At 39.0% G+C, this 17,257-nt stretch overlaps 1 pseudogene; it reads right to left on the bottom strand.

Annotated features, from left to right (window-relative positions):
* Window positions 1–16,915: 16,915 nt before the first annotated feature.
* LOC122890582 lies at window positions 16,916–17,052 on the bottom strand (annotated as a pseudogene).
* Between the last annotated feature and the right edge of the window lie 205 nt (window positions 17,053–17,257).

The raw sequence follows: 17,257 nt of genomic DNA, 5'->3' as shown, positions 1-17,257 counted from the left end.
TGTGCATTTATTCATTCTTTCAACAAATATTTAATACATACTTACAAAACACCAATAGAAGCATATGTATAAATCCCTGCTGTGTAACGGAATGGAATCAAGGTTGTAAAGGTCAAGTTTTTTTTTTTTCTCAAACTGCATTTTAATTAAATGGGACCTTAAAATCATTTATTTCCAAATTGTGGTTGGTAAACACAGAGACTTGGCCTGAGCATTCTTCTCTCAACTGACATTTAGACAAGAACCCAGTTTCCTTTCTGGGTTCTCTCTTCTTCATACTAGTTAAGAACTATACAATCACAGCCCAGACAAACACATAACAAAAATGGTAGAAGACTCCATTTCTGGTTTTTTTTCTGTAAATATAAAATAACTTTTTCATTTCATTCAAGTTGAATCATTTTTACACGGAATTTGAGTGTCAGATGAGATGCAGGAACAATGGAGAGGCCACTGCTTGATGAGCTTAATAGAAATGATATACACTACCTCAAACCTCTCATCTTTACTAAAAACCCCTTTATGAATGCAGAGTCAGGTGGGCGCTTGCTGACAGGGCCTACTTGGAGTTTTCAGCCTTAGTTTGGTTTTGGCATTTCAATAATCATTTCAACCATTAATAACCCTTACTCTAAATCTTAATGAAGAGTTTTTAAAAGAAAAATCAAAAACTAAAATAGACTTCAATGTCATTGTTTTATTGATGAAGGAGACAGTAAAAGCACACATTGTCAGCATTCTGAAATGATTTTGTAAAACTTAAATGGACATAGATAACTGGAAGTGGAATATAAAGTTATTGATGTTTTTTGTCTCTCATCATCCCGGGCTCATGCATTTGACAAGATACATAAAGATTTGCTCACTTTGTATTTCACTACATTTGTATTTCACCACAGGACCCTGCTAAGACCCAGTTCTTAATCAAAACCTTTATTTTATATAAAATAATAAGTTTTAAACAAATAAATAAATTCTTATTTGCTGCCAAGCAGAACTAAGCAACAAGACAAAATGGTTAGGTATATGCCTTTGAAGTGAGACAGGACTGTGATTAAATCCAAGCTGTGCCACTTCTTAAAAGACTAGAGTTTCTAAGCTCGGACTCCATGTATAAAATGGGAATAATAAAAAGAGAAACCACATAGAGTAGCTGGGAGAATTTAATAATCAATTAAAGCACCTAGCACAGTGCTTTGATATTGTATGTTTCCAGTAAGTGACAGTTGTAATTTTGTCATCCTCATTGTTAATAGGGAAGGCAGTGCAACAAAATGTCCCATTATTATTCCCCTCCCTATTGGTACTTCAACATCCACCCACCCCCATCATAGACATGCTCTTTGGTGATAATCTAAACCACTGCAAAGAAAGACATGGAAGAATGAGACAAGAGTATCAGAGTTCCCTAGGATAGGGCTCTGTCCTATGACTCTTCAAACCAGCTCTTTGAACATAGGAGCTGCTCACTAAATGTTTTTGATGATAGTAACGAGATACTTAATTTTCATGTGAAAAAATTCAACATATTTCAAAGCTATTAACAGCACATTGATAACTTTATGCAAAAAAAGATAATCCCTTTAAAAATTCTTTTAAAATAAAATGAATTTCATGAGATTGCACAGAAATAAAGTATTAAACTCTATTATTAACATGTAAGGAGAAGTTTACTGCCTTTCACAATTTCTAATGACCATTCTCTCAAATCTTTTCAAAGTGTTGTCTCATGAACAGCCAAGCTCTGTCCTGTGGATGCCTGTACCCAGAGCTGCTTTTGAGTTATAAGATTGCAACCCTGGTGAATCATGTCTCAGAGGGAGGCAAATACTAGCCCACATGATAATGCCTTACACTATGAATAAAGTGGTTGAAATCGCCAAAAAAACTACTGATTTTTGAGAATAAGCTGGTAGTAAAGGGTAAAGAGAGGGGTAGGCATTGTGTTAGCATTTTATACAACTCACGTGTCATAAATAAAAGGGAATAAAATCTCTGCCACCCACCCAAACCAGATCCTTCCTTCACCCTTTAACATGTCCTCCTCATGGTATAATTAAGGCTGGAAACCAAGCCCCAGGTTCCTCATGTGGATAGTCCTTTTGGCATCTATTACACATACTTTCTATAAGGAGTAAGAATCTTCTGAACCTTTCCTCTTTATAGGCAAAAGGCCCACACACACGCTTTTCTTCTGCAAGAGCTATCTCATCTCTGAAAAAGCACCTTCAACCTCCTGAGAATCTCCGGAAGAAAAGGCCAATGAACTGGAAGAGTAGATCTGCAGATTCCCAACGACAGCTTCAACTTATCCTTCTCCAAGTCCGCAAGCCAGTCCACAGAGCTGGACACTCTCGGAAGCCAAGACAAGAATTTCGGATGCAGTGATCAAGTCTAAATAGTTTTAGAATCTGTAGGATAATGCAAAGATTATCTAGCACAGTCCAATTTCAGAGAATCCATTTGATGAAGATAAGATTAGATCCCACTTTTAAACCCACTTAATTGCCTTTATGTGCTTAAAAGTGTTTGGAAATACAATGTTTGGTTTGAGAACGCGGACTGTGTCGTGTTCCCATCCCTCCCCATCCTTTACTTGATGGACAGCTCTTCAACAAGGTTTTTGGCCCCAGGCTGGTGACAGAGAGGTGAGGGAGCAGGCAAGGGGAAAGGGGCAGAGAGGGAGGGCTGGCACTTCAGGAGGCAACTTCCAGTCCACTTCCTTTCTTCGGAATTTCACAAACCATTCTAAGAAGTGCAATCCTCCCCAATAAAACCAGTCGCGTCTGACATCCTGGCTGCTCTGTATTAAACTGGCACCCAGGCACTTAACCTGCGGGATCGCCTTTCTCCAGACACCTGCCCAGCAGCAGACTAAACAAACAGGGATTCTCCACTGCGCAAAACTTGGCTTCTTTCACTGGGTCTCCCATCTGTTAAAAAGCCATTGTCTGAGAAAGTGTTCGGCTAGCTGGGGAGCGGGAGCGATTGCATACTGAACTGCCCCTTTTCCCCATAAAAAGTCCTCGTTAGCATTTTCTTTTCTCCCTGGTTTTCATTGCCTGATTTATTCATTGGTTTCACCTCTTCTCCCCTCCCCCTTGGTTCGGGAGGAGAGCCTCCTTGTCTTTGGTTTCTCAGGGGTCATGTCTTTTCAGTCACCAGGACAATACCCGCTGCTGGCATCTGCTTCCAGATCCAATCAGCCATATTGTGAACACATCCTGCCAGAGAATTGTTCCTCCTTTTGCTCGGCTTTGTTGCCAATTTCATGCCATGTATTGCTCCATGTTTTGTGCTTCATGAAGCTGTCACGGGCATAAAAGTGGTCTGACCAGGGTCGTAGTAAAAGGGGTGGGAATGAAACATCCACCAAAATGTTGGGCAGGCCACCCACAGTCCACACACACACACACACACACACACACACACACATACACACATACACACATACACTCAGACACATACAATCCCAACACTCACACCCAGCCCACACATACTCACCATCTCCACACAAACACACACAGTCCACACATGCAGAAAATACAGTCCACACACACTCACAATTCACAGATGCAATACACAGTCACATCCCCACACAACTGCCACACAGTCACAACAGAGACATGAGCACACCCAGATCTGGGACCCTCACACATTTTCTTTACTTTCCCCATGATTTAACTGGCACCCCAGTGAGATACATTATGCTTCTCCAGAGGGGTAAACAGTTTTAAAAGGAGACATAGAGTTTTATTCCTTTAATAATGATAAGGAATATATTAAATTGATGTATGTAAAAGTTAAAAAAGAGTTTAGGGTTTTTTTCTTTTTTCTTCAGTTATTTCTAGTCACACATATATAGTAACAATCCTTTGGTGCACAATCTTAAAAACACACCAAAAAGTGCTTTACAAAGTAAGTTAAACTACTCCAGATTAAAATGGCAACACCATATGGTGCATATTCACTTTTTTGAGATATTAACCTCTCATAAAGAACAATATATAAACAGAGGGAAATGTCAACAAAAACATACACATTAACCACTTGGGTTTGGGAGGAAAGTGTCTGTGAGCTCCCATCTCTCTGAGTTGTGGTCCCTGAATACAGGAATATCCTGATTTATCAAGAAGCTCTTTGTAGGGGCGCCTGGGTGGCTCAGTGGGTTAAGCCACTGCCTTCAGCTCAGGTCATGATCTCAGGGTCCTGGGATCGAGTCCCGAGTCGGGCTCTCTGCTCGGCAGGGAGCCTGTTTCCTCCTCTCTCTCTCTCTCTCTGCCTGCCTCTCTGCCTGCTTGTGATTTCTATCTGTTAAGTAAATAAATAAAATCTTTAAAAAAAAAAAAAAAAGAAGCTCTTTGTAAATCATGGATTAGCCTGCCAGAGCACAAAAGACTAAACTCCATTGCAAAGCTTTCCTGAAACCCAGATTTCAGGAGGAAGCTGCAGTTACCCATCCCATCACCCAATGCCCACAGATTGAATTGGGCCCAACTACTGGCAGCCAGCCAGCTCAAGGGAAGTTGCCTTTCTCCTTAGTGTCATAAGTTAAGGGAAAAGAAGGACAGAAAATGGAGAACGAAAACTCAAAATCCTCACAGTGGAAATTCCACTGAAGTTTCTCATTTTATTTCTACAATGTGTTCTTCACTTTTATTTCAAAAAATCTAAAGATTCTGAATGTAGCTTCTTTGCAGTGTACAATATCTATACTTAGAGTTTCCCATTTTCTATTCCAGCACCATGAGTAGGTCCCCTTGCCATTTTCTCTGAGGGCATTTTCTGGTTGTTGTTTGTCAGTTGTGAATGCCAAAGAGTTTTAGAGAAGAGCAGAGCCCTATGTGTGGAAACAGGAAAAGGCTGCCTGCTGCGGCAATTCTCCTTTTCATCTCCACATCTCTATCAAACTCATGCAGAGGCCTATTCTGGTGCTTAACATTTCCATCCTTGGAGTCCCTTCTCTCCAGAAAGCTATAAGCCATTATCATAAGTAAAATAGATAGATAGATAGATAAACTAAATAAATAAATAACAAAAATGCAAACTTGTAACCCTCAGAGTGCATTAAAACAAAGTTTTTAACATTCATTTCCACCAATAATCACGAGTATGGAATAGATGTTCCCAAATTAATGAAACGAAGGATGGGTAAACTGTGATCAACAGAATGAAGTGTAAGTTGGAAAACCTAAAGACCTGAAGCACAGGTGCCTAGAAGCAAGCCAGCTTTGCTTCTCTGTAGGGAATAGAGGATGGCAGGAGAAACCTGCCCCAGGAATGAGGGAGAAGAGAAGATACAAGGAGGTTAATGCCAAGACAGCCAAGCTGAGCTATATGCAACCTCCTTGGTATTTTAGAACTACTAAAGAAAGTTTCTATACCCCAAACTCTTGGCTGAGACATGATATTCTACTTGGAGCTTTATTTAATTAGCCAAAAACTTTAGTCACAACTTAAGGGCTTCGCCCTGTTATGAACTAAATATTTGTGTCCTTCTCAAATTCATATGTGGAAGCCCTAACCCTCAATGTGGCTATTAGTTGAAACTGGGACCTCTAAGGAAATAATTAAGGTTAAATAAGGTCATAAAGGTAGGGCCCTCCTCCAATAAGATTAGTGTCTTTAAAAGAAGAGAACTCAGAAAATGAGCTCTAGCTCTCCATACACACAAAGAAGAGGTCATGTGAGCACACAGCAAGATGGTAACCACCTAAAAGCCAAGAAAAGACGCCTCAGATGAAACCTACCTTGCTGACATCTTGATCTTGAAGTAGTAGAAGACTCCAGAACTTTAGGAAATACACTTCTGTTGTTTAAGCCACCCAATCAGTTTTCTTTTGCTAGAGCAGCTTAAGCTGACTAAGGCACACTGCAGGGTGAAGTAAGGGTGACTCAAAATTTCAGAGAAATGGTAAAACATATGAGCATGGCATGCCACTGTAAAAAATGGGGTATCCCTTCACAGAATGCCCTGGGACAGGATTGTTTAGAGATAGGTCTTTTCTCTACCCTGACCTACCTCAATCCTTACTAGCCTCCTATCCTTTTGAACCCCTTAACCCCTCTGAGTGACTTCCACTCCCAAAATGTATTTCATCAGGGTTTTCTGAGAAATAGGACATATCACTGCCAAAAAGTAACATATACAAAATCAAAGTGAAGAAAGCCTCACTCAAGGAACTGCTAAAGGCTTACATCTTACCCATCTCCCCTGAGAGTAAATTATAAACTTGGCTCCCATTCAACTTCACTGTCCACTAGACGTTGGTTAAGCATCTACTTACTGTATCTCAGCTGCTATGCTGAACTCTGACAGACAGAGATGAGTGCGTCACAGCCCCTGCATGGAAGAGCTTCGAATCTTGAGGGAAACAGGCACATCAAATGTTACAATTCAATATATTTCACAGTATAAAAACCATTCCATGAAAAGTGAAATGGAGAGTAACTTCCTAGGAAAAGCACTTTCCTTCTATAAAAGCACATTCCTTTTGCAAGTGAAAGGACCTGGTATAAGAATGAAGAGAGGAATGTGCAGTAAGATCGAAACGAAACGTAAGATACAGAGACTCACAGGATGGGACGGTTAGGATACTGGATACCAAGGGATAAAACAGATGAAGGCCATCCTGAGAAAATGCTTTCCATGGCACCCAGGACTGGAGGATGGTGGGAGGAGACAGTAATACCTTGGTGATACCAGTTCTGAGAGAAAACAAGATAACCTCAAATATCCAATTTCTTAACCTAATCCCTGACACCCCAATCCTTTGTTTCTCTTGTGACTTCATTATTTCTAACTTTTTCAAGGTCCTTTTGAAACTTTAAATGCATCCAATGTAACCAAAGTCCAAAATATGTTCTCCTTTTTGTCATTTCATGAATTTTTATTTCTTTCCTAGCCCTATATTACTTTTTATTTATGTTTAATAAGGACATTGAGCCAGCAAGACTCATAAGAGGGCCAGAGCCAGCTTTGTGCTCTGTGTGAGCGTGTATGTGTGTGTTAAACAATTTCATGGACATCTGTCATGCACAGTTAACTTTGCATTGCTGCATTTTAAGTGGTGGGCCCAGGCTTGGCCGGCAGTGATAAAGTAGCTGGCAGTTTTCAAAAAGCCACAGGATAACAGAGCATGAATCATAAAACACACTACTGTGTAGCAATATCCAAGTTCATTCAATGCAATGAAACCATGCAGAGGCCCTTTATCCCCAGCTAATTATGTGGAAACGTCTAAGACAATAAAGCATCTGGTGGTCTTTCTTCCCCATTTCAATTTTTCTCAATATTGTGACAGGGGAAAGTATTGTGCCTTTCCCAGGGTAGTTGCAGTGAAGAGGAGTAAAAGCAAGGGTCAGGGAAGAGCAAATAGATGAATTTATAACTTTCTTTTTATTTATTCCTTTGCCATTGTCTCTCTGGAAGTCTTCCTTGAGGGCTGTATTTTGGGATCACTATTCTCATTGCACTCTGCTTGAATCCCCTTTTCTCCCTCTTTAAAAAAAAAAAAAAAAAAATACCACCCAAACTGCCAGACCTTCTAAGATTCCCTGTTGCCGACGGGGCTCTCTACCCCAATGAGCATCCAGAAATTTAAGTCTAAGATTTATAATCACTCTCTGGACTCAGGTTAAGGGAAGGGTTCATACTTCTAGGAATGAAACCTAATATGTGATGTACTTTCTAAAAAGAGGTGATGAGAATGATCCTTGTGATTAAGGTTTTCCCAGAGAGGGTTCCCTATAATTGCCTTGCACATGGCTCTTTTTGCCATTCTCTGGAAAACACACGCAAATGCCATGTGTTGCACTCCTGGGGGTTTTGATGAAAGCCCCTTTATAGCTAAGCGCTGTGCAATGAGACCCGAGCCAGAGTCTGATGAGGTGACTAATTGGTACCACTAGCTTAAAAAGCTAATAAGTTAATTAGATTAACTTCGTTCATGTTTGCACAAGGCTTTGAAGAGGGAAACACTACAGGAGTCCTAAGCTTCTCTGAATTGAGATCTGATGCAGCTCCATGCTGAGTACAAGCTTTCCTCTGGAAGGACATGAGTCTATTGTGGTTATATTCTGGTTTTTGTTCTATTATTTAATTCCTCAGCCACCTCCCAATCTTTCTCAAAAGCCAAATTAAAGTGACATAATGTGCCTTCAATGTCTTTTAGTGCAACATTTTTAGTCATTATAAATCTAAATTTCATCCATACCATTATGAATGTTTTTATTTTCCCACTTTCCCTATGTATTATTGTCATAACATCCAAACCATTTTAATGACAACTCAAGAATCAAGTCAGATTCTTTTCAATGCAAAGACAGAAATGAATACAAGGCAATTTAACTGAGTAGTATTTGCATTTTCTTTGGATGGTTTAATTATCCCACTGTTTGAAAATCCAGTGACGCCCAGATTTACAGTACCGTTGTTGTTTGTGGAGTTTTAGCATTAAGTAAATTTTGTATACATCATCAATGCCCCCCTTATCTATCTATCTCATGTATTTAGCAAACATTAAAAAGACACTAATGTGATGCTCAAGAGATACATGGTGATGAAGACAGCCCTCAAGGAACTTTTCAACTAGGACATATAACATATCCTCTAGGTAAAATACCTCAGGGCAGAGGAAAGAAAGAGATGAAAGAAGGAGATGATTCTCCCTTGAAGGGAGACTTCAAGGACAAGATAGCTTCTGAACCGTAACTTAAATCATTTTGACAAGTGGACATGGAGGAAAGGACATACTCTGAGTGAAAGAGACTGCATAAACAAAGTTTCTGACAAGAAAGGGCACGTGGCACATCCTATTAGCAGAAAATAGTGCAGTATGGTGGAGGCACACACATAGAAGTAAAGGAAAGACAGGGCTGACAAAGCAGATGAGATTGATCAGGAATAGTCTTTCTCAGGTTTATGGTTTTTGTGTATGTTTGTCTGAGCAGGAAAGGATGCTGGCAAGAAATAACTGGGAAGGTCAGTGAAGGCATTTTTGAGATTGTCCCTTAAAAAGCAATAAAGATCCAAACCAAAGGATGGCAAAAGGTAATAAAAAAAGGAGGGAAAAAAGATGCATCAAACACTCATGAGACTTCCAAATGAAAAAAATTTTAAGAGTGGATCACAAATCAAAATGTATGATTTAATCACATAAAATATTTTTTATTTTAAAGGATTTTATTTATTTGAGAGAGAGAGCACAAGCAGGGGAAGGGGCAGAAAGAGAAGGAGATTATGCTGAGTGAAACAAGTCAAGCAGAGAGAGTCAATTATCATATGGTTTCACTTACTTGTGGAGTATAAGGAATAACACAGAAGATATTGGGAGATGGAGAGGAGAAGTGAGTTGGGGGAAATTGGAGGGGGAGAAAACCATGAGAGACTGGGAACTCTGAGAAACAAACTGAGGGTTTTGGAGGGAACGAGTGTGGGGGGGTTGAGTGAGCCTGGTGCTGGGTATTAGGGAGGGCATGTATTGCATGGAGCACTGGGGATGGTGCATAAAAAATGAATTTTGGAATGCTGAAAAAAATTAAATTAAATATAATTTTTTTAAAAAAAGGAGAGGGAGAAGCAAACTCCTCACTGAGCAGGGTGCCCAACTTGGGGTTCAATCCCAGGACCCCGAGATCATGACCCTAGCCTAAGGCAGACACAGCCAACTGAACCACCAAGGTGCCCCAAAATAACATTTTTTTTTAAATAAAGTTTTATCACCTCTAGATGGTAGGTTTAAAGTGCTTAGGGAGCACCTGGATCAGTCAGTAGAGCATGAGAATCTTCATCTTGGGGTTGTGAGTTCAGCCCCACATTAGGGGAAATTTTACCTTTAAAAAAAAAAAAATGTTTGCCCAATAATTCAGTTAAGAAATGGGCAGAAAACATGCACAGACACTTTTCCAAAGAAGACATACAAATGGCTAACAAATACATGAAATAATGTTCAACATCATTAGCCATCAGGGAGATTCAAATCAAAATCACAATGAGATACCACCTTACACCAGTTAGAATGGCAAAAATTAACAAGACAGGAAACAATAAATGTTGGCCAGGTTGTGGAGAAAGGGATACACTCTTCCACTGTTGATATGAATGTAAGCTGGTACAGCCACTCTGGAAAACAGTAAGGAGGTTCCTCAAGATGTTAAAAATAGATTACCTTATGAACCAGCAGTTGCACTACTAGGTATTTACCCCAAAGATACAGATGTAGTGAAAAGAAGGGGCACATCCACCCAAATGTTCATAGCAACAATGTCCACAATAACTTGTCTGTGGGAAAGAGCTGAGATGCCCTTCATAGATGAATGGATAAAGAAGATGTGGTTCATATACACAATGAAATATTACTCAGCCATCAGAAAGGATGAATATCTACCAATTGCATTGATATGGACAGAACTAGAAGGAATTATGCTAAGTGAAATAAGTCAAGCAGAGAATATGTGGCACATAAGGAATAGTGTAGAGGACCACAGGGAAAGGGAGGGAAAACTGAATGGGAAGAAATCAGAGAGGGAGATTGGCCATGAGAGACTCTGGACTCTGGGAAACAAACTAAAGGTTACAGAAGGGGGAGGGGATAGGGTAACCGGGTGATGGGTATTAAGGAGGGCACATGTGGTGATGAGCACTGGGTGTGATACACAATAATGAATCATTAAACACTATATCAAAAACTAATGATGACTATATGTTGGCTAACTGAACATAATAAAATAAATCAGATGTAGTGATGATGGTCATGCTAAAACAAACAAAAAAGTGTTGAAACTCGAGGTGGTATAGTAGACAAGCATCTCAAGAATTAAAGGTAAAACTGCTTCGTAAAACTACATCACAACATAACTAAGTACAGCTCTGGGCCAGAGCTATCTCCAACTCTATTTTCTCATCTGTAAAACATGGTAATAATTGTGCCTGCTTTATAAGGTTCCTGTTTGGATGAACAGAGTTAGCCCATGCGAAGAGCCTAACTCACATTAGACACTCAATCCATGGTACTCTCCTACCCCTCAAAACCCAGCGTCAGAACCTATTAGAGTGTCTGTATAAAGGCACAGAGAGAGAGCATCAGGACAAAATTTCTCATTATTCACTTCACCTGGGAAACCTTGGAAACCCAAACTGTTCAGGGAAAAGGGACAGTACCAAGCAGCCCTTGCTATTCTGGAAGTCTACTGCATCCTTGCTTCCAATGAGTTGCCTCTTCCTCCTCCTCTTTATCCTCCCAGCATGGAGTTCTCTACTGCATGCAAGCTTGAATGAAGACACAGAGGTACTATCTTTGCCTGTATTCATTGCTAGGGTAGTCATGATAAAATACCACAAACTTAGTAGCTTAAAAAAAAAAACAAATTGATTTCTCTCACAGTTCTGTACTTCCGATGTCCAAAATCAAGGTTTTCATAGGGCTATGTTCACTCCAAAGACTTTAGGGAAGAACCTTTCCTCGTCTCTTCCTTGGCTTGTAGCAGCATAACCCGAATGTTCATAGCAACAATGTCCACAATAGCCTTGGCTTGTAGCAGCATAACCCGAATCTCTGCACGTGGTCTTCCCTGTGACTCTGTGTGTCCTTTTCTGTCTCTACACTCTATTTGGATTTAGGGCCCACCCTAATCTAGTCATCTTGATCTTTATCTTAATTACATATGAAAAGGCCCTATTTCCAAATAAGGTTACATTCTGAGGTTTCCAGTGGATGAACAAGTTTTGAGGGGACACTATTAAACTCACTGAAATGCCTGAAATATTCACTTTTTTTGTTATGTTATGCTAGTCACTATACAGTACTTCATTAGTTTTTGATGTAGTGTTTCACGATTCATTGTTTGCATATAATTCTCCATGCAATATGTGTCCTCCTCAATACCAATCACTGGGCTAACCCATCTCCCTAAACCCCTCCCCACTAAAACCCTTGGTTTGTTTCTCGGAATCCATAGTCTCTAATGGCTTGTCTCCCCCTCTGACTTACCCCTCTTCATTTCCCCTTCCTTCTCCTAATGTCCTCCATATGTGCCCCAATGTTCATAGCATGTCCACAACAGCCAAACTGTGGAAACAGCCCAGATGCCCTTCAACAGATGAATGGATAAAGAAGATGTGGTCCATATATACAATGGCATATTACTCAGCCATCAGAAAGGATGAATACCTAACTTTTGCATCAATACAAATGAGACTAGAGGAGATTATTCTAAGTGATAAAGTCAAGCAATGTTTTAAATCAACTTGGTTTTTCTGTCAGTTGAAGAAGCGTAAAAGAAATTATATCCCTGTAGCAACAAGCATACTTAGGTCCCAGATCTTAGTTTCTTTTTTTTTTAAGATTTTATTTATTTATTTGAGAGACAAAGAGAGCACAAGCAGGATGGGAGGGGCAGAAGGAGAGGGAGAATTAGACTCTCTGCTGAGCAGGGAGCCCAACATGGGGCTAGATCCCAGGATCCTAGAATCATGACCTGAGCCAAAGGCAGACACTTAACCCACCACAGAGCCACCAGGCACCCCATATCTTGGTTTCTAATACCATTCTCCAATGGAAGGAACTAGGACTCCTTACAGAGATGACCAATTCTAGTACTGGAACAGGAAACATACGATGATCTTGGAACATCTTATGTCAGAAAGTAACAAAGTGCTAACACTTACACACACACACACACACACACACACACACACACAGAGAGACAACGATGGAGATATGTCAAAGGAGCATACTAGATATATGAGCGACCCTCATGGCATACCACCTGACCAGATGAACTATCTGCTTAAGTCCACTCAACCCACAGAAATATAAGGAAGAATAAGTCATGTTATTTTAAGCCACTAAGTTTTGGCTTTGTTTCACAGCAATAGATAACAAACATACATAACTTTTCCTCTTATTAAATTGAATATTTTTTTAAATTAAATATATTTAATATTAAATTAAATATGTTTTTAAAGTGTTAGTGCCATCAAGAGTGCATCAAGATACGGTGAGTCAATATTAAAATTGTTATAATTTCTCTGGCAAGAAAAGGAGTATAGAAGCAACTAAAAGTGTTCCCAGAACTAGAAAAAAATTGAACAGCATAATTAAAAAACTAGTATAGAATTAAAGCACAAAGTATAAAATCAATATCCATGAGTAGTCCATAGTGATATACATAACAATTTAAATAATTAATAAATGGGAGACAACACTGCATAATTCAAAATTCATTCATTCAATTCACTGCAGAATTCAAAATCATTTACGTAGATTTATGTATCATTTCTGTAGATACTCCACCCTACAGGAAAGAGGGGGTCATGAGTCTCAGGCCTTATGTTGGCTGCACATAGTGGCTTCTTTCCAAAGCATACAGTATAGAAGGGGGCAGAAAGAGTAGCTTTTCAGTGGAGAAAACTGACAAACACTACATCAGCAAGGTGACCAAGGATCAACATCAACACTCATAAATCATGTTCATAGTATGTACCCCTGACATGATATGATAAAAATGGCACTTTACCTCTGTGGTCTCCCTCTCAATAACCAACAACCCATCTCATCATGAGGAAAACATCAGACAAATTCCAATAATTGGGCATCCTACGAAATATTTGATCTGTACTCCTCAAAACTATCAGTGTCATCAAAAACAAGAAAAATCTGAGAAACTGCTACAGCTAAAAGGACCTTAAGAGACATAATGATTAGATGTAATGTGGTATCCTGGATGGATTCCTGGGTCAGGAAAAGGACACTAGATAACTAAGGAAATCTAGGGATGCCTAGGTGGCTCAGTCAGTTAAGCATCTGCTATCAGCTCAGGTCATAACCCCAGGGTCCTGCAATAAGAGTCCCACATCAGGCTCCTTGCTGGCTGGGGAGCCTGGTATTCCTTCTGCCTGCCACTACCCACCACTTGTGCTTGCCCTCTCTCTCTGTCAAATAAGTAAATAAAATCTTAAAAAAAAAAAAAAAAGATAACTAAGGAACTCTTAAAAAAAAAAAACTCTTGGTGTTAGTTCATAATGTATTAACATTGGTCCATAAATCATAACAAATGTATTACACTGATATATGATATTAATAAAAGAAGAACCTGAATATGAGGTACATGGGAACTTTCTAAACTAGGTTTTCAGTTTTGCTTCAAATCTAAAACTGTTCTAAAAAATAAAATCAATTTTTAAAACGTATCACTCAGAAAAATCAAACTGTGCCCATTCCCCTTAACACAATGGTATAAATTTAAAGAAAGCTAATAAGAACAGAGATTGTGTTTGTTTGTTTGCTTTGTCTACTGATATAACTTAAGAGCTTAAAACATATTGTGGCATCCTGCAGGCACACAATAAGTATTTTTTTTATTTCTAATAATCTATTTATTCCTCACATAGTTACTGAACAACCCCTATGTACAAGCCTTATACCAAGCATTTGGGATAAAACTGAATTTGAAATTTATTTCCAGATCTCTTACAGAATAAATAGTTTTAATAGGAGATATTTCTAATTTACAAGCTCTGTGTGGCATTAGCTCTGCTGTTCCAATCCCACTCTTTGGGATAGTTTTCGTCTTATTGATGGTGACAAAGACACAAGATCCTCCTGTTCTAGGCTTTTAATTGTGTGAAAAACTAGTTTTTTAAATAAGCTATTTATTTATTAAATAAACTAGTTTATTAAATAAGCTAGATGTTTCAGTAAATAGTTTTAAATGAATTAAAATATAAATAAAAATGTATAAAGAAAGTTACAGGGGCTAAATCTTTCTGCTATTTTCTGACTTCCCATTTCTCATTCATTTGTTCTATTTGTTCTTCCTGCCATGCTTCCCATCAGGGAAAGAAATTTCTTTGACTAAAATGTTGCTGAGCATTTTAAAACTTTTTAGATCCTTCAACCAGTTTATTAACAAATGACTCCAAGTGCAGGATATTTCTTTGCATGTAAACACATCTCTTTCCCACCCAGTGTACTTATAGATATTAGCACAAGGACCTCACAAGACACATTTCAGGTCCATTCCACCCAAATATTTCCAGGGGATGAGTGACCTAGACTCAAGCTAACTCTACATAATGTCAAATATCTGATGACTCAGGAATCTATTGACATATTCACAAATCGTTAGAAGCATCTGATTACAAGTTTCAATCTTGCCATTATTTGTGGCTTTCTTCATGGTGGACAATTTTCTATTTAAAATATCAGTTGCCTTGCTTGCATATTTAGAGATGAATAAGGCCTTATACTCTTGTTTTTTTAATCTATATTTTTAAATGTAGGGTTAAAGGAAGGCAATACTTTCAAGGTTTGATTCTTCCAGCTGAGGAAATGCACCCTTTTGACTGAAACTCTGAGAAATTGTAAACATAAGCATCTGAAAAAGAAAAAAGGAAGGCAAACAATGCTGAAATGAGAAAATTTAGAGCACAAGACTTTAAAGGGTTTCTTGAATGTCAAAATTGTAAGGTGCTTGGATCTTTGGGCTGAAATCACTTCCCCAGTGGAGGAGAAAATATTAAAAAGAGTGGTCCCCCGCTATCTAACATTGGTGATTTCTGAGTTAAGAGGTGATCATATTGGGTGCCTGGGTGGCTCAGTGTTAAGCCTCTGCCTTAGTTCAGCTCAGGTCATGATCTCAGGGTCCTGGGATCAAGTCCCACATCTGCCTCTCTGCTTACCAGGCAGCCTGCTTCCCCCTCTCTCTCTGCCTACTTGTAATCTTTCTCTGTGTGTCAAATAAATGAATAAAATCTTAAAAAAAAATTCACTCTTAAAAAAAAGAGGTGATCAGATCATTCTAAAATGTTAATTAGATCTATCCACGTCACTGCAAATGGCAAGATTTCATTTCTTTTGATGGCTGAATAGTATTCCATTGTATATATATAAATATACCACCTCTTCTTTATCCATTCATCTGTTGATGGACATCTAGGTTCTTTCCATAGTTGGCTATTGTGGACATTGCTGCTATAAGCATTCGGGTGCATGTGCCCCTTCAGATCACTACATTTGTACCTTTAGGGTAAATACTCAGTAGTGCGATTGCTGGGTTGTAGGGTAGCTCTATTTTCAACTTTTTGAAGAACCTCCATGCTGTTTTCCAGAGTGGTTGTACCAGCTTGCATTCCCACCAACAGTGTAAGAGGGTTCCCCTTTCTCCACATCCCTGCCAGCATCTGTCATTCCCTGACTTGTTAATTTTAGAAATTCTGATTGGTGTGAGATGGCATGTCACTGAGGTTTTGATTTGTATTTTCCTGATGCCAAGTGATGTTGATCACTTTTTCATGTATCTGTTGGCTACTTGGATGTCTTTTTTGCAGAAATGTCTATTCATGTCTTCTGTCCATTTCTTGATTGGATTATTTGTTCTTTGCATGTTGAGTTTGATAAGTTCTTTACAGATTTTGATACTAGCCCTCTATCTGATATGTCATTTGTGAATATCTTCTCCCATTCTGTCAGGTGTCTTTTGGTTTCGTTGACTGTTTCCTTTGCTGTGCAAAAGCTTTTGATCATGATGAAGTCCCAATAGTTCATTTTTGCCCTTGCTTCCCTTGCCTTTGGTGATGTATCTAGGAAGAAGTTGCTGTGGTGGAGGTCAAAGAGGTTGCTGCCTGTGTTCTCCTCAAAAAATGCCATTTCTTTCACATGTTGCCTTTCTCACAGCATATCATGCAGTCCCTTCCACCCAGGAATCAGTTAATTTTACTTACTAAATGAAAAGGAACCGAGGGGTGGGGTGTATAAATAGAAAAGAAAGGGACATATGATTGTCAATTTGCTTAGGGAATCAGCAGGATTTAGTAACTTTTTAGATATCCTGATAACAGAGAGGAAACAATGAAAGGCCAAGTATTCTTGTCAGGGGATTAAGAGAAGCTGGCACTTTTTTTAGGATTCAAATGTCATTTTCAGCAACTGATTTCAGAAGCAAGAAAATGAATACTGGAGTTGTTTAGTCAAATATCCAAATGGAAAAACTCAGGTCATGTCTGAATGGATGATTCTACACTTGATCTTAGCCAAAAGGCCAAGAAGCAATGGCTGAATGGATGACTCTAGAGCCCAGGAGAAGATTCTGGACATCGCTCTAGATGTGAGAGTCACCTCTAGGAAGGTAGGAACTGAAGATTCCGAGGGAGGTGTTACTATTACAAAGAACATGGGGGAAAAAAAAACAGAGAAAACTTCCAAGATTAGAAACAGTGGCAGGATGAGAAAGGAGAAGATTTAAAGGAGTCTGAGGC

Source organism: Neovison vison, chromosome 11, assembly GCF_020171115.1.
Source record: "Neovison vison isolate M4711 chromosome 11, ASM_NN_V1, whole genome shotgun sequence".
Classification (NCBI taxonomy): Eukaryota; Metazoa; Chordata; class Mammalia; order Carnivora; family Mustelidae; genus Neogale; species Neogale vison.
This window is presented reverse-complemented; position numbering and strand designations above follow the sequence as displayed.